This window comes from Ambystoma mexicanum, chromosome 7p (genome assembly GCF_040938575.1).
Source record: "Ambystoma mexicanum isolate Mex_15411 chromosome 7p, UKY_AmexF1_1, whole genome shotgun sequence".
Taxonomy (NCBI): Eukaryota; Metazoa; Chordata; class Amphibia; order Caudata; family Ambystomatidae; genus Ambystoma; species Ambystoma mexicanum.
Window position 1 is genome coordinate 394,956,180 of NC_090939.1, and position 19,255 is coordinate 394,975,434.

Here is a 19,255-nt window from a genome sequence, read left to right on the forward strand (position 1 = left end):
AAATCATCAGCAAGTTCCTCCAACAATTGACAAATAACAAGGTTTCAGCTGTTGTAACTGTCCCCACAGGTTTACCTGCCAACAACATTGGTTATGCTACTTTACACTGGTTGCTACTTCTTCCAGTAGAACACCAAAACAAATTAGACTACCACAGACGTTCAGCAGAAGCTGCTATGGAGTTACGCAGAGTTTTGAAATGAATGAAAATTCTCCTAATAGATGAGGTGAGCATGGTCTCCAAACTAATGTTGGCTTTGATTCACCTCAGATTGCAAGAGGTCCCTAAAATGGACTACAAATACATTCATGCAAATGTAGCAATCAATGTTCTATTCCAATTGCCACCAATTGTTGAAAACATTTACTTAAACGGTGCAGACCAATTGTGTTTGCAAATGCTACTCCTTCATAGAAATGCAACAAACAATCCTGAGTGTCTCAGGAATAAGGCAGGAATTGGACTACTGTGCGGGAATGGTGAGTTTCACTATAAACACACAAGAAGATCCACAAGAATTTCTAATGTAGTTACTGCAAATACTGGATAGCAAAAACATACCTATAAATGAAATCTTACAGATTTCATACCTGTGCAAACATACATGCACTCTCTGCAAACATGTGGCGCAGGAACAAGTCTCTAACGAACGCTTTGTGTATGTATCTATACCTAACTGTGAATATATTCCATTTCAGCAACTGGTACAAAATACAAATTATGGCATATTATGTACTACTTGCAATTCAGACAATCATTCCACCTTACAGATACAGTCATCCAGCAAATACGTAATAGTAATGATTTTACGATACAATGCAGATGGTACCAAAAACAACTGCAAGCTTACGAGCTTCACACACGAGAAAGTATCACTTAAGCCGCCTGAGGCCCTGTGGACATCTCTACACATACTTCACAACAGTAGGCATAATCTACCACACGGGCGCCACAACCACTGCAGGTCACTATACAGCATACATTAAAACGAAATGTGGCAGGTTTAAATGCAATGATACTTCCATTACTCAGAAGTAGAGATTACCAGCAAATCCTTCAAATGCATACTTAATATACCTGAAACCAAAATGTACTCACTGATCAACAAAGGCAGCATAGTCTACTGCCCAATACCCACCAGCAGCTATGTAACTGCAAAAGACAAATAACCTTCTGCCCTTTTAAACTGGAGCAAATTAGTATACAACAACTGGCCCATGAAGACATCAGTTGCGCTGAAATACATTTTTATTTTTCCAATGATTAAAGTCACAGAAACAACAATAGTTGAAAGGACACACTATTATTGTTTCATCCATAGTACTTAAAAAGAAAAGTACTGAGTATGAGGGTTTACAAACTATCCAAAATGACCTGTGAAACGACCAACTGTTAGAATAAGGCAACAGTTGTCTAACAATGCCCATACCACTACAATAAATACGCAACTGCATGTAACTACACCCATAATACCGCAAAGGTGCTTCACAATAGTGGAAATTGGAAATCCGCCAACAAGAATGAAGGTGCTTGAAGAGATACAGTGCAAAACTGTGAAAATGTAAACAGTTAGAATACGCCAACTGACATCCAACTGCAACCATAATACTGCAATATTACTTCCCATTACTATACAATTTAAAATCCACCAGCAAAAATTAAAGTTCTTCTGAGGAAACCCTTCAACACTTATTAAGTATAAATAACCAGAATACACCAACTGGTATTTTACTACACCCACAGTGTATGGGTGCACGGCCTACGGCCTTCAGCCATGCACCCAAGAGTCTAGGGCTTGGCCACAACCACTGCAGCATAATACGGCCATGCACCCTAAAATCTGGCCAGTGACCACAACCAACACACATAAGGCAGCCGCCTGTGGCCCTGTCCACTTCAGTTTACATACTATTACACTACTTTCACCCATTGCGCAGACTCTCATACGGCAAATAATCTTGGGGCAGTCCAATAAGCCAACTGCCACACACCCTGTGCACTTCTCTACACATACTATTACATTACTTAAACCAGTGGGAAGACTCTAAGAGTCCAGGAGCTTGCCACAACCACCACAGCATAACCCAGCCTATACAAGCACCCTCATATCATCTACATTCCACTCCTCTACCCTAAGCTGCCCGAGGCCCTGTGCATGCCTCTATGCATAATATTACAGTACTTCAACCAGTGGGCAGACTCTTGGGTGAGTGGCCTCTGCCCATGCACCTAAGACTCTAGTAGCTGGCCACAATCACCACAGCATAATACAGCCATGCACCCAACAATCTGCACACCGGCCACAACCCACACACATAAGCCAGCCACCTGAGTCCCTGTCTTCTTCTGTAGACATACTATTGCAGAACTGGAACCAGTAAGCAGACTCTTCAGTGCAATGAGCCAGGGGCCTGAAGCACTGTCCACTTCTTTACACATACTATTACACTACTTACAGGCAGCTAGTGGGCATACTTAGTAGATGGCCACAATCACCATAGCATAATACAGCCATGCACCCAACAATCTGCACACTGGCCACAACCCACACACATAAACCAGCCGCCTGAGGCCATGTCCTCTTCTGTACACATACTATTACAGTACTTCAACCAGTGGGCAGACTTTTGGGTGCATAGCCTCCAGCCTTGCTCCCAAGACTCTAGTAGCTGGCCACAATTAACACAGCATAATACAGCCGTGCACCCAACAATCTGCACACTGTCCACAACACACACACATAAAACAGCTGTCTGAGCCCCTGTCCACTTCTGTACACATACTATTGCAGTACTTGCAACTATTTGACAGACTCTTGGGTGCAATAAGCCAGCTGTCTGAAGACCTGTGCACTTCTCTACACATACTATTACAGTACTTCAACCAATGGGCAGATTCTTGGGTGCAAGGCCTCTGGCCATCACCCAAGAGTCTAGTAGCTGGCCACAACCACCATAGCATAGTACAGCTTATACAAACATCCTCATATCAGCTACATTCCTCTCCCCTACCCTAATGAAGCCTGCCTGCAGTCACCACATAAGCTGCTCACGTGAGGACCTACCCACGAACTGCTGCGGTGTCCGCCGACACCGCGGACACAACAGAGACTTATTCCAACTAAACCAATACATCATATGAACCATCTTTCACTCCCCCACCATTTCCAGCCCCTCTACTTCTAAAAAATAAATTGGGACCCCCTATAACTTTGCCCACCCTTCACGAAAGCTCACCAAACTTGCCAAACAAATTAAGAGCATGCCATATGCTATTTTTGCACAGTTTGGTCTGGATTCGTGCAGGGGGAGCTTAGTTACAAGCCACCCAAAAAGAGCTCTTCCTATGGGTTTAGCAACTTAACCATAACTACACGGCCGCTACCGCAGGCCCTGCAATTCAAGGAAAAAACTTTAGATGCAGGGACGTTAAGGTGAGAACTTAACTCAACAAACCCCATGAAATTCAGCTAAATCCACCTTAACCTCACACCTCCTGTTGATTAGCCTATGACCACAATGATGACATCACAGATCCCGTTACTGATGACATCACTAATTACATTACAACAGTAACTGGTATTAAGCATAGCCTTCAGCAATGATCAGTGTTCATGGGCAAATATATTTTCACACATGAATGGGTACCAGTGATGGCCTTCAGTTATGGACAGTTGTCACAACCTTCACCCATGTGCACTGCATATTCTAAAACACTAACCAGCTATCAACGATAGATGTTGACCTTTACCAGTAGATACAGCTTTCAACCATGTCCACTGTATATGATATACACTGATCAGGCAATAGCAATGTACTTTAGCACCATACTGGCCAGTGGACTCAATCTTTGGCTGTGCCCAGTATATATTCTAAATTATAATGGGCCACTAGCCATTGCCTTTGACCTTGAGCAGTTTGTACATCTTTTGACCATGTCCTCTGTATATTTTAAAATAATAAAATGCAATAAGTGATGGCCTTCGGCCGTGCCCACTGTCTATTACACAACACTAACCAGCTACTAGCTATGGCCTTCGGCTGTGCCCTCTGTATATTATATACACTAACCAGCCACTAGCCATGTTCTTCAACACACTACAAGCCAGTGGCCACAACCTTTGGCTGTGCCGACTATATATTGTAACCTACTAATGGGCGATAGCTATGGCCTCTAGCCATGGCCAATTACTGCAGCTTTCAACGTTGCCCACAATATATTTTACAAACAGTGATGGGCTACTCAGCATGGCTTTTAAGCATGCACATTGTTATTTTTGAACACTAACTGACCACTAGCTATGGCTGTTGGTGCTGGTCACTGGACTCCAGCCTTTGTCATGGCCAAGTCAATGGCCTCAATTGTTATTAAGGTGATCAAAGTTTTCATGAAATAGCTTATAAATGATGCTATGTCTAATTCCATTATTTTTATTTATTTAATGTGATATAGTTTTAACATAACACTTTACACATAAAAACAAATAAAACAGACATAACATATACATTGCATTATTTCTTCAAATCAGAATCACATTAAACGCATAAAACAAAATGATTATTGATGTAATGTTGCTGCAGACTTGCCACAGTTATGTCTTTTGTAATGTCGAGACTGGACTATGCTACCTCCCTATACCTAGGAACTCCTGCATACCAACTCAACAAACTCCAAAGAGCCCAATATGCTGCCTCGCTCTGGGTCACCAGCTCTCCGAACCCTCCACTGGCTCCCAGCCGGACGAAGGGCCACCTTCATGACCCTACGCATAACTCACCGAGCAGTGCACAAGACCGGCCCAAGGTAACTACAAGAAAAGTTAAAACCCTGCCTCCCATCTTGCACCCTAAGATCAATCACTGCCTTGCTTCTAGTGATTCCAACCTCTAACTCTGTCAGGATCGGAGGATCCACCTTGTCAACCTAGGCCCCAACTCTGTGGAACTCAAACCCCCACATATTCGACACACCCAAGACTATATGACCCTCTGCAAAGCTATAAAAATGTGCCTCTTTCAATAATGCTGACAAGGAACATCTGAGTCCACTGAGCCCTTACAACCTGATGACAATTGCTCAATGAGATCCTGAGCAATGACGCCACTGAATTCGCTTATTAAGTCACTATTAAGCAAACGCAAGCTTGAAATCCGGAATAACACACTTCTTAGATCATAACTCCACCCAAACACTCACCTCCCATATCACTATGCTTACTCTCTACTCTACACCAACACACAAGTAGAATGCAGTGACACCTTTCGATCAATTTCAGCCTAGCTGCTCACATACGAACATTACCCCATGGACACCTCATCATTCTATTAAAACACAGCTACATCCAATGAAAAACTGGACTAGCTGCACAAATAAGTGTCCTACATAGGCCTAATGCAGCCAGAACCTAGTCTTGGTGTCCACCCGCCAGACTGCACAGTCAACTGATAACAATATCACCACACCTAATGCTAGGATGCAGCTACCATCAGGCAATTGCATCAGCTGCACACATAACTGATGCACCCAAGCACCCTATAACACCTTACTCTCTCAACTGACCTGGACTACTGTCCCTAAGGGCTTTCAACATACTAGGTCATACCAATGATATATAGAGCACTATATAAATGCCAAATAACATAGCATAACATAATCAGTTACATAGAATGTAATTAGTGTTGTTACCAGTGATGGCAGTTGTTCCCCCCTCTTCTCACTTCCCTTTCCACTGTCACACCTGATGAGTTCTCTAGACTAGACCGGTCTATGAAAGCCTCTTGCAAACATGTGGACCCCTGCCCGTCCCAAACCATGAAGGACAATATTGACACTCTCACTCTAGCCTGGCCTACCTCTGCAACCTCTCCTTTGCCACTGGAGCTTTCCCCCTCTCCTCTCAATCCCTCTCATGTGCACCCTTTGCTTAAAAAATCACTCATCAGAACGGTCTATTCTGGTAAACTTTCGCCTGAGCTCAATCAACCCATTCCTGCGAAAAATCCTGGAGAAGCTGGCTATTACCCTATTTACCCTCCACACTGAATCTGTTTGTTGTCTTTGTGACCATCAGTCTGGCTTTATAGAAGCCAGAGGAACGGAAACTGCTATTCTTAACACCTGCTCTCAAATCTTGACTCCAACTCTTTCTCTGTCCTCATTCTTCTTGCCCTCTCTTCTGCTTTGAAATAGGGTAAACCACAGCATCACGATCACCCATCTCTGTGATACTCTGGGCATCACAGATCAGGCCCTGGCGTGGCTTGCCTCTTTTCTCTCTGACCGGCCCTTCCAGGTGGAACTTGGGCCCTTTCTCTCCTACATCACTCTCTCTACATGTGGTGTCCCCCAGAGATATAACTTGACCCCCTGGTTCTTCAATATCTACATGGCCCCCTGGTCCACAGGATCTCTACCTTTATCTATAACTTTCAGTGTTATGCAGATGACACACAGCTCTCTTTTAGGCTATCATCAGCCTCCTCCTTACTCTTCCCTGACTGTCTATCTGCAATTAAGTCCTACTGTGCTGCTAATGATCTCTACCTGAACGCCAGTAAGACAGAGATTGTCCTCATTGGGTCTCCTGCTCCCGCTTTCCATACTTTCACACTGGCCGGCCTCCCTTGGCTCTGCCCCATCACCTACCAATGAGGCAAATATTTTCAAATCATCTTTGACTCCACTCTCTCCTTCTCTTCGCACATCTCAGACATCTTCACAAAGTCACACTACCGAATGCACCTCCTCAAAGGTATTCTACCTTTTTTCCTTTTTCCACCAGACGCTCACTAACTTGAAAGCCCTGGTTCTCTCTAGGCTGGACCATTGCAACAGCCTCTTTTTCAACCTTCCTACTTCTACTCTCCGTCCTCTACAACTCATCCAGAACAGAACCATGAGACTTATCCTTGGCCTCAAGCCAAGGGACTGCATCTCTCTAGCTCTGAAATCCCTCCACTGGCTTCCCGTGGCTGCAAGCATCAGGTTCAAGACCCTCTGCATAGTCCACAAGCCTTTTCGGGGCCAGGGCCTGCACTATCTAATACGCTCTCTTTCACAAACATAGATTTGGAGGTAGATCTTTATCCTCTGCAGGTGCTTCTTTCTGGAACAGCCTCCCTGCCTCTCTCCATCTTGAGCCAGAGCACCTTATGGTCCGGAAACTGCTCAAGACTTTCCTCTTCTCTCTCTCCTTCTCTCTTCCTCTACCCTGCTAACCTCTGTCCTTTTTTCCTCATCCTCCTTCTCCTCCCTAATGCTGCTCAGTTTTTGCTGACTGGTTGACTGGTTCACCTCCAGAGCCTAATAGGTCCCAGCCCCCCGCCAGTCTTTGCCCTTGCCTCCGGTATCTCAGCACTACTGCACTTTGTGTTTATGCGCCATGCATGAGGCAACCGCTCTGCACTTAACCCCAGGGCCCTGTTGGACTGGATGCTTTTGTTCCCCCCACCCCTCTCTTCCTTGCACCTCCATCTGTATGCTTGCACTAACTAAATGTACTAGGACTAGTATGTTTGTCTGTCCTGTCCCCCCTCTCCACCTTTTCGGTCAGCCCTCTCTAGCTGGTCGAACCTCTAACACTTCATGCACTTGCGCTGGGAGAAATGCTGTCAGGCCTGGTATGCTAGTTTTTCTGTTTTCTGTTTAGGTCATTTGGAAACTTCAAGGCCTTATAAAGATCACTGTATCCCCTTGTTCCCTTCCCGCCTTGAAGCATTTTGAAGCACTCCACCTGTGCATTAGCGCTGTATAAATAAAAAATTACATTTACAATTAGTGATGTGATCTGAAATGTCATCAGTGTTCTCGTACAACATGTAATTAGTGATGTCATTAGTGATTTGATCTGTGATGTCATCATTGTTGTCATAGGCTATGCATTAGGGAGCAGGTAGTTAACACAACTTTAGCTGAATTTCAGCGGTTTTGTTGTGTTAAATTCTCACCTTAATATCCCTGCAACTAAAGTTTTGATACATGAATTTCAAAGCTTTTGTTATTACATAGATTTTTTCTGCACATGGTCAGTGGCCATGGCCTAGGGCTGTGCCCACTGTATGTATTAGAACAGTATCAGACTACTAACCATGGCCTTCAACCGTGCCCTGTGGGCACGGCCTTGTCCCTTTTAGAACTCTCGCAGACCACTAACCATGGATTTCGTCCACGTCCTGTGGGCATGGCCATTCAATATTTTAAAATACCCATCATTCAAATATGTTCATCAGTCACAAACTCATTTTGACCTGTTTTGACAGTGGTTATGTTATATATAAAATATTGCAGCCTTTGAGAACTCCCAATGTTTTAGGCAATGCGCAGTGAGATTAATTATTTCCTGAGGGTCTCTCACTTTGGTTAAACATCGAGCTACAAGCTCCTTGTTTTATGGCCATCTATTGGTGACTGTTGTGATACACTGTACAACCCACATATCCCATTTAAGCAGCACTGAAAAAGTAAAAAATGACCAACTGCAAAAATAACATATGCTCATGTACTTTTGCCCCATAGCAAAAATCAGAAGCTGGCACCCATGAATAAATGCACAGATAAGGATAAAAGAGGTAGGAACGGGAAATTAAAAATACTAGAATTCATACATATAAAAAAAGGTTACAAAAAACATTTATTTGTTTTCACATTTTATATTTTGTACATTTCTTTTATTTTTTTTTCTATAGAATGGGATACAAAAATGACACTTAAAAACATTCCTGGCAACTAGACATATGCTCTGAAAAAGCCTTACCAACTCCCACCTTGATTAAGCTGTGACAGGTTTTGCAGATCACTACAAAGTTTGAAAGATTGGGTGCAAGCAGGATAGACTGAGGTTGGGTGTTAGTTGGGGGAAAATAACTGGTAATCATTTTGGAACTCTATGGCACAGATGATAAATACTGCTGTGCTGATCTTACTCCATGAACTTTCACCATATGTTTCACATGGGCCTTTCTATATGATTCATCTACTTCATCCCAATGTAGGCAGACAAGATGTTGAATTAACATTGAGGCTCCCAAACTTTGCGACGCATTGGTTAAAGGTCCCCTCCGCAAAATCTTACCACAGAAATTGCACATGACCTCCTGTTTTAAATGGCAGCCATCGAAAGGGTGAACAGACTTTGTATCCCATTACATGATGGACATCTTTTTGAGTTGTGAAATGCTGGTGTGTCTTCCAAATGAATAAAGACACTATTAGCACCCTGGTCTAATGGACCAGAGTCTTAATAGCAATAAGCCCAGAGCCAGGGGGGGCTTTACCCCATTAGGTATTGCCTTAGGGCTTTGTTAAGGCCCTCGCTTTGGCTGGGACTGAAATTATGGGCTCGGGGCATTACCTAACATGGTCATCTCCCCCCCTCCCGGCTCAGGGCTTATTGTTAAATAATAATTTTCTGCAACACAGATGTGCAATATATAACACACTTAGACTGACAAGACACTAATTCCCCAAACCCATGTGTAAATTGATTTCTTTAGATGTTCGTCTTTTTTATTGAAATGTAATAAGCTTAGAAAGAAAGAAAGAGTTTGAAATATAGATCTTCTTTAATCTGCAAATAGAAATCTGTAAGAGGGTAAACAATAGTTTATCATAGAGCAAGCTCTAAATAACACAACACATGTACTCTCAGAGTTTACACTGCAAATAAAGCTGTAAATATCTGCTTATGCAAAATATCCACAGATGTTTACATCAGCAACAGAGTCAGCATGTGTCCTTTGTGACTTCTGCAATCATAACCTACATTATTATTAAGAAAAACAACGTTTTTTAAGCAAACAATAAATGATAATATGTCTAATGTCATAAGTGTTTCATCTACGTACACATAATCATTTTGTTTCTCTAAAAAAGGTGGGGAAAAATGCCACTTTAAAAAAAAAATGAAGGGTGACAATTAATCTGGTATTCAGCTATTAACTTGTCCCAATCCTCTGTTGTGGCACCTCCCACAGCTACCCATTGGTGGCATAGATCACACATGACTCTCATAACATTGGGAGCCAGTATAATTGGAACATGTGGAGTTGCGGCACTGCTGCCAAAGTCAAGGATTCATTCAGTGTCATTTGTGTCGCACTGGTGGAATCAGGTGCTGGACGTGGTGTCAATTTCCATGCACATAGTACATACCCCATGCACTTTAGGTTTGTGGTGTTTGTGGTGTTCGTACGAGTTACGATATGTGTCGTCCACATCATCCCAATGCACTCTCAACAGATGATTGTTCATCACAGATATTCCAAGGCTTTGCAACGGCACATTTGTTGGTCCACATCTTAGGGCCTCATTACACGGTAGACGGTGAACCATGGTGCAATTAGCGCCATGGTTCATGCCGGAAAAATACCAGCACCGCCTTGGTGGAATGCGGACTTACCGCTCCCATTCCAAGGTTGGAGGGGTGGTAATTCCCCCTTCCACCATTGCCCTTCCCCATTCCCATTTTTGCCCCATAGGGCATAATGGAAATGGGGAAGGCGCTAATTACGGCACCGCAAATTGCGGTACCGTAATTAGCTCCCTGGGTCCCTTTGCGGGTTGGTTTTTAACGCCTACAAAAAGCTGGTGTTAAAATCCCCAACCCGCAAAGGGACCTCGTAGTAAGGCGGTAAGGATTTACCGGTACCGGTAAAATACCGGTACCGGTAAACCCTTACCGCCTACCGTGTAATGAGGCCCTTAGAGTCTTCATACGGAATGTGCACTGAACATCCTCTGCCTCCCTTTTAGAGCACTGTTCTTTAACCTTGAAATATCTCCAACTATCTACAGGGGTTTTTATTCATCTGCCTTTCCTCCTGGGTGGTGATGGATTGGGGAGTTAAATGGCATTGGTGTCGATGCTGCTGCTATCCTCATTGTTAAACATGTCAGGCTCATAAGGAAAATGTAAAATAACTCTAAAAAGACAATGCCACAAAAAATTAAGCCTCCTCTCTGAACCTCTCTAGCAATTCTGATGACATAGTTCTCAGCATCAATCCCTCATGCAGAATTGATTAAAGTTCTCCAATGGACAAGATCAGAAGTACAATGGAGCATGGAAGAGATAAATGGGGAAGAAAGAAAGCCCAGAGGGCCACACACCTCCCAGTACACCAAAGAAGGAGAGAAGTGGCAAAAGAAAAGCACTGAGATTGAGGATAAAAGAAAGCATATGATATGATATTATATTATGTATCATTTATAAAGCGTCTGTACACAAGTGTTGCTAGGCGTGACAAGACAAGGTAGGGAAGACAGAGGGAGGACAAAACAATCAATCTTACTAGGCATTGTGCCATTCAGATTGTGTAATTGCGAGAGGAGAGGGGAAGTTCCAGGGGTAGGGAGCATGCAATCAGGGAAGCATAGCTCTAAGTAAGTGCAGCCAGGGCAGCACAAGTCTGGGTAAGTGCAAGATGGCGGGGGACTGTAGGGTTACAGACACAGCCCCAAGTACATGGTAGGCCCAGAAGAAGTGCAGGGGATACTGGTCGTGGAGGAGCCTGGTGCCCATTGATATTCTGAGGGTAGCCAGACAACTAGTCTGCACAGAAAATAGGTGTGTCAGAAAATATGGTAGAAACATGGTAGAAAATATCCTCACCCTTCTCGGTCAAGAAAAACTGTAATCTTCTGGTGAATATGAAGACAGAAGAGTCCTCAAGTAAAGAGAGACTGTGTGAAACCAGAAGGAGAATGGAGACAACTTAGACCCAGACATTCTAATTCATCCCTGGTCATCAGAATGTGAGCCATGAACAAAAATAGTGGCATACCTGATGGGGTTGAGAACACCACTGACCAGAAAAAACAAATGAAAACTACAGAATGCGTTCCCCAGACCACATCTGCCAAAAGGAATTGCTGAAACACTTAAAAAAGACAATGAATGCTCACCTTCATGAGCAAGTATACTACACACATCAAATCAAGCAATGGCTTGATGCTGCTTGCAAAGCATACCAAGATAAATTAATGGATGTGTTGGGACCAATTTCAAAGATAGTCAACTTGGCTGATAAAGTAAAAGAGAAAAGGGGGGTATACAGTTCTGACAATATCACCCCCGAAAGCCATATGATTAGTGCATAATACCAACAGTACAAAAGGGCCATCATAGTATAAATTAATCCTATTTTGAGTGAGCTAGCAACATTGAAGGCAGCAGCAGCTAAGGGAACATTATTTAGCACATTGTTCCTCAAAGAAAACCCTAACACATTGTGTTTCATTTTTATTCATCGTTTCAGACTCTGTCTGTCCCCTATTTAAGAAACACCAGTTTGGTGAAAAATAAACATTTGTTAAATCATCAACTACAAATCCTGCTGACATATTTCAACATACAAATAAAATAAACACCAGGGATATGTCTAAGTTGCATTTGACATTGTCACTTTCCTTGGAAATTGCAAATCACTTGCTCACATCTTACAGGAAACCTGCTCAGCACAGAGATGAAAAAGCAATGAAAGAAAGTTATGAAGATGTGCATGGGTATGCTAAATATTTTCCTTAACTCCATGGAGGAATCACTGTGCCCAGAAAACTGTCACTGACAGCTGGCAGTATTTCTGTGTCAAGTGGCAATCAAGTAAAAAGGACATTAAAGATGTTCAGCGTGTTTCTATTGTAAGCTGTTGCAGATGGAAGCTTAAAATAAAGCATCCCAAATGTTTGCAACATCTAACTTGATTGAACACTTCATCCAGTTCCATTACAACAATGTGGTGGGACCCTATAGGAAGGCAAATTTCCATCAAAATGTACAAACCCATGGCAAATAATCTGCGCACAGGTATTTGCTGTAGAAAAGCAGATCTGCGTCACTTTCTTTCACTTCATTTGTTCCAGCCACCTCCACCCAACTTCCTCCCATCCTACCTATCCCCAATCTGTACAACTGCAAAGTAATGTGTTGGAAATATGACAACTGCATCATGGTGTGAAATCGCAGCCTACATAATTACAGACCTACTTTACATCACTGAAACAATTACTGCCACAAAAAATAAATAAAACAAATTCAGTGTCAATTTTTTTATCCCCTTATTTTACAAAAATAAAAACAGAAAAAAACGAATGAAAAGAGTAGGCACAACAAACCCATACTTCAAATTTTATTTGTGGATGAAATTGCAATTTGAACCGGAAAAAGCATTCGATTTCTTTTTTACATAACAGTAGTTTTCACAACTAGTACCATTCCTATATTCTGCATGAGTGTATATTTAAAAATAAAATCAATCTAACAAACTTTTCATGAAATTAAACACTGTTTCACAAAACAACAGACAACAAGTGAAGACAATGGGCCTCATTACGAGGCCGGCGGTAAGGGGTTAAGGGCACCGGTAAGGATGCCGGTGCCGTTAACCCCCTACCGCTGCATTCCGAGGTCCCTTAGCGGGTCCCACTAAGGCCGGATGGTTTTACCAGCTGTCCTTTGCGGGAGCCGCTAAGGGACCAGGGAGCTAATAACGGGCCGCTATTTGTGGGCCTATTAGCTCCTTCCCCATGCCCATTGAGCCCTATGGGGGCTCGAATGGAGATGGGGAATGGTTTTCAGAATGGGGACTTACCGGGTCCTCCAAGGCTGGAATGACCCGGTAAGTCCACATTCCGAGTACCCAGACTCGGACACGGGTTTGGAGGCAGTCATGGGGCTAATAGCACCATAGCTACCTTCAACCTCGTAATGAGGCACAATGTATTTTCTCTTATAGATAAGAGATACACACATTTTCAGATCACCTCAAAAAGCACTTTAATGAACCCTATAAGTGATTATAAAAGCATTCTAAATAAAATCACATTTCTACTGCTTTGTGATCATTCTTTTATTTTTGAGTACAGGAAGAATTCCATGTATTCCATGTAGTATAGAACCATGCACCTCACTGAAATACATTTTTCTTTCCTAAGGAACAATTTCCAACAATTGTTCACCACACATGTTCTACATATACAGCAAGACCACTTCATTGTTGACAAACACAGTAAGACACAAAAAAATCACAAATCCCCATTATCAACATATTTTCAAATAAAGCATTCAACAAAACAGTGACAAACAACTGATTAATGCTAATTAAATGTTGTCACACATAACACAAACTGCACCATGAACACAGTGTTAGTCCTGCAGTCAAAATAAGAAAAGTAGACAAAATGGTGGGTGTTATTCTTTCCGAAATCAAATGCAGAAAAATAGTACTATATTGTAATAAAACGAGTAAAGTGGCCGACACATATTAACTGCAACCTATCACAAAGAAGAACACATTTACAACATTAGCACCAGCCAATTAGGAAAACAAAAACACATACACACCCCTGCCCACAGTAGCCCAAGCTATTCAACTCAGCTACAAATCTTCCTTTTAGCTGCATGACACGTACATTCTCTACAAACTGAAAACGAAACTAAGTCAACCTTCAAAACTTCAAATACGACAAGGGAACACCTGAGCACAAAAAATAACACAGAAAGATACCTTTCTGACCTGTATCAGCCACAAGAAAATATGATTATTGCACAGAAAATGTATGGTCCAATCGATAGGGCATTAAGAGCAGTCGCATCTATTGGAACAAACAACAAAATGGTTAAAAAAATCATAGGTGCACCCATGCACGTGCTTGTTATAGCCGCGGATAAAACAAACGCAATGCAGATAGTTTGAAATATTTCAAGAAAAAAGAACACTGTTTATAAAAAAATGAGAACATCCTATGCGCCATCTGCAAAAAGACACTTAGACATAGACCTTCAAATGTTCCAGTTCAAAGCGTGGAAACATCAAGGGGGTAATTTGTGTATTGAGAATCGCGCCGAAATTTGTGGTGCAAGCTGACGCAAGCGTGAAAAAGCTAGTGCATGCGCACGCGATTAATGGAAGGACCTGCGCACGTTTTTCCCGGGATGTGTGCCAAAATGTTGGCACACTTCCCCAAAGTGATTGGTGCCATAGATTGCACCCATGTGGCCCTAGTCCACCTAGGCCCACTGAACACATCTACCGTAACCGCAAGCACTGGCATTCCATGAACATGCAGGTTGTATGCTACGCCAAGGGAATCATCACCTCTGTCCATGCAAACTATCCACGGTCAACCCATGACAGTTTCATGTACAGAATGTCTGCCCTGATCCGGGCCCTGGAAGCTGGGAAGCATGGCGACACATGGCTCATAGGTCAGTACAAATGCCTGTTTACATGCATGCATGTCACACACAGGCAAATACACAAACCCAACTAATGACAACCATCATGACCTCCCCAGGGGACAGTGCCTACCCTCTCAGCACCCACATGATGACGCCAACACGTAACCCCACCACCCCCCCCCCAGGTAAGATACAACACAGCCCATATTGCAACCAGGGCCATAGTGGAGCGCACATTCAGAGTGCTCAAGTCACGCCTACGATCCTTTGACTGCTCTGGCGGCCAGCTACTATATGCGCCAGCTACTATATGCACCCCCAGTAGTGTGCAGGATCATTGTGGCAGCTTGTGCCCTGCACAACATCGCAACACGGCGGAGCGTACCGATGGACATGGTGGTTCCCCCACATCCCCAACCCCATGCACAGGCGCTGCTCATGGGAGGGGAAAGGGTACATGGCGAGGCAGCCCGGACCCAGCTTGTGGCCATATTTTACACCTAAACTCCCATCCCTGCGGAGTGCACACAGGCCTGGCACATGCCAGGTGACATTCAATGATGACAAAGAGACAGTCAGCTGTCACAACCTTAACACCCTGAGACTTTTTGCACTGAAGTGCTACATTGTGTGCATCCCTAGCATCTTAAACATAACCAAAAGGAACACATGCAAGGTGAATATCCCACCACCCCCTGCAAAACAGGCCATGTAAGTCACTGCTATGTCACCCAAACCCTCCCAACACCCATGACCCCTGTCCTCCATGCCATGCCATGCCATGGAATGCAAAATATGAACAGCCAACCAAATGCACAACACAAGACACAATCGTCATTAAGTGCAACGTGAGAAATGTAAACAGGCATGAGACATTCACACCTGACATGGGACCTGATGAACTCACTTACACACATACAAAGGGGGTCATTATGAGTATGGCGGTATGCCATAGATGATGCTGGTACATCACTGGCACCGTCCATACGTACCACCATATTACGAGTCACCCTGTCAGTTGGCGAGCTGTGTGGTGGTTGCCACAGCTGAAACTGCAGCTACCACTATCGGTGGGCCCATGTCAGCACATGTTACTTACTGTAGGGTCGCAAGGGTTCCAGGGTCGGATGCAACAGCAGCATCACCTGGAGCCGCAAGGGGTGGTGGCATGGCTGCATCAGCATGTGGCTGGACATCCTGCTCCTGTGGTGCACCCCTCCCTCTTCACGCTCTGCGGCCACCCTGGACTCCACATACTCCCTGGTCACCCTGGCCACATGCCCAACCACTCCCAACACTGGCAGGACACGCAGCTGAGCCCCCCATAACCTTTGGTGGCCTCCCAACCAAGCACAGATGTACTACTGCCAATGGGAGGTGCACTGAACAATTGTCCTGGTCAATTGGGGTTAAGGGGGCAGGGTACGTGATGGTAGACGCACCCCTGTGCACCTGCAAGGCTGCCTGTGGACCCTGGGGATAAATTACGTTCACACAATGCTCAGGCACCCCAAAAATACAAGAAAAACGTAGACGCAACCCCTGTAGCCCATGTGCGTGTAATAAACCTCATGCAGTGCGCTGTGGCACCCAGGACCACAAAAAAGCACACGTGATTAACATGCGGGCTACTATGACTTCAATAAATGGGGTATGCGACAAACAGAGGCAACCTCAGTGGGAACAATAGTGTGCAATAGTGTGAGCGACTCACCATCTGCGCGGAAAATAAATACACGTAGGCACTGTAACCGCTGTGCAGTAATCGCGTGTGAACCCCAAAGTAGGAAAAACACACGCGTCTGTCTCCACTGAAAGCACGTACAGTGTACTGCAGACCCACGCAGATCATTTACACGTGCAGAAGGAAATGCCTGCGTGCGTTACGTCACTTATGCGCTTACGCGCTAAGGCCCTTTCCTCCAATTACCCGCTGTCATGCTGTTTTTTCACATGCCAATTCACTCTGCATCAAGCTGTCCACGCAACAACACACAGAAGATCACACTCCTGCCCAGAAGGCCATTTTCCTGCCCCCCAGAGCCCCGGGGAGCCTCTTACAAGCCATCTGCTGCTGCCTGCTTGCCTACCTGCCTGTCTGCTGCCAACAGTGCCCTGGCATTTGGTGCCTGCACATCAGCCATCTGAAGGGGTCCATTTGGTGTGACCACCCCGGCTGGAACAGAAGACTCCCGACTGGTGTCCCATCACTCTATAGCCCAGCCCCAGGACCCAGTTGCCCACCCACACCTGCCTCAGGGGTTTCCATGTCCGACCCAACACCATCTGGCACCAGTGGCAACCCCCCATCAGGGAGGCAGAGGGTTGCCAGCTTCAGTGCTAATGAAGTTGGCGTCCTGGTGGAGCAAGTCCTGAGGCATTATGATGCCCTCTTCACGCCATCGCGAACCAACAAGGAAGGACGGAAGAGGATCTGGAAAGACATAGTGGGTGCCATCCACGCGGAGGGGGTGGCACTCTGCGACATCAAACATGTCCAGAAGTGCTGAGAGGAGTACAAGTCCAGGACCCTCAAGAAGACACAGCGCCTCTTGGATGCAGCAGATGCAGTTGGGTGCCGGGTCCACCTTACCACCCAGCAGATGAGGATCCTGGAGCGCATTCGCCCAGTGCTTCATCACCAGATCCTCAGGATGCAGGCCCGTCTGGAGTGGTGGTAGTTAGCTACTTGGCTGTATGTGTGACATGGGTCATGTATGGATGTGTGTGTGGAGGGACATGATGGTGCTGCATGTGAGTCCAGTCAGGCGTGAGCCACATAGATGGTGCATGTGTTACAATGCATCATGCGGAGCAGCATGCGGAATGCACACATGTATGCATGCCTGTGTCTGTACTTGGGCATGTTTGAGGTGTGAGAGATGGGTGCTGTTGTCATGGACGTGCATGGTGTACATGTCCGTGTGTCTGAGTAGTGTGTGAGTGACTGGTCAATGCAATGGATGCATGACACATGTCCATGACGATGTGTTGATTCACTGATACAGCCTAGTCATCCTTGTATCCACTGTGTCTGGGGGTATACGGGGCAAGATGCATGACCCTCTGGTGATGTTTGTTCATGTGATCAGCATGTCCTATGATGCATGTGAGTTTCAGCCCAACATTGGATGTTTCTCCGGTGCCTTGGAAATGGATGCAAATGTTTGTTACATGTGCCATGCCTGTTCCTGCATGTGTGTTGCCTGCACTGACCCATGTGTGGTGTAGGGACATGATGGAAGTGACGTTTGACAGTGCCACTCATGTGCTATTGGTTTCTGTCTAGGGGACTATTGTACAGTACCCTGATGCTTGTATTCAATGTCTCCCTTTACACAGCGGGGAGTGAAGAAGAGGGTGGAGACGGCGCTGTGAAGGAAAGCGGTAGGGATGCCTCCACTGGCCGGCGACACAAGGCCCAGTCACCCTCCCAGGAAATTCCATCATCTGGGAGCGAGGGGACTAGTGCTGTGTCTGCCACTACCGCTGCAGCGGAAGGGGCCGCTGAGCCCCCACAGGGGCTTGCGACGGCGGAAGATGGTGGGTTGGCTTCCAGATTGGTGGTGTGTACTGAGGAGGCCGCTTCAATGCCGCAGATGGGGCCTGGTGTGGGTGGTACCACTGGTGCAAGTGGTGCAGTCCAGGGGCAAGAGGCAGCACAGGTCACCACGTGGGGCCTGTGCATATAACTGTCCCTCACACTGTGACTGCATCACCATCCACCAGCAGGGATGCCCCGTCCCAGGCCCGTCCGCAGGTAGGCAGAAGGTCCACGTCATCTGGCACACCTCTACCTGTGGATGTAGGGACCTGTGACAGGATTGAGTCCGTCCTGATTGGTGATATGTTGCGCACACGTGACATTCATGATGAAGTGTGTGGTTCCTGGGGGAACACCACCAACAGTGAATGCACCCTCCATTTATGCAACATAGTCATTTCCACCTGCTCCAATTTTACTGCTCACAATTTTCAGTTATGAGAGTAATATGTTGCCTATGCTACAATTGGCTTCTCCCGGAAGATGCAACACTAGCCCATGGAGAAATCAATCTCCCCCAACATAATGTACATTG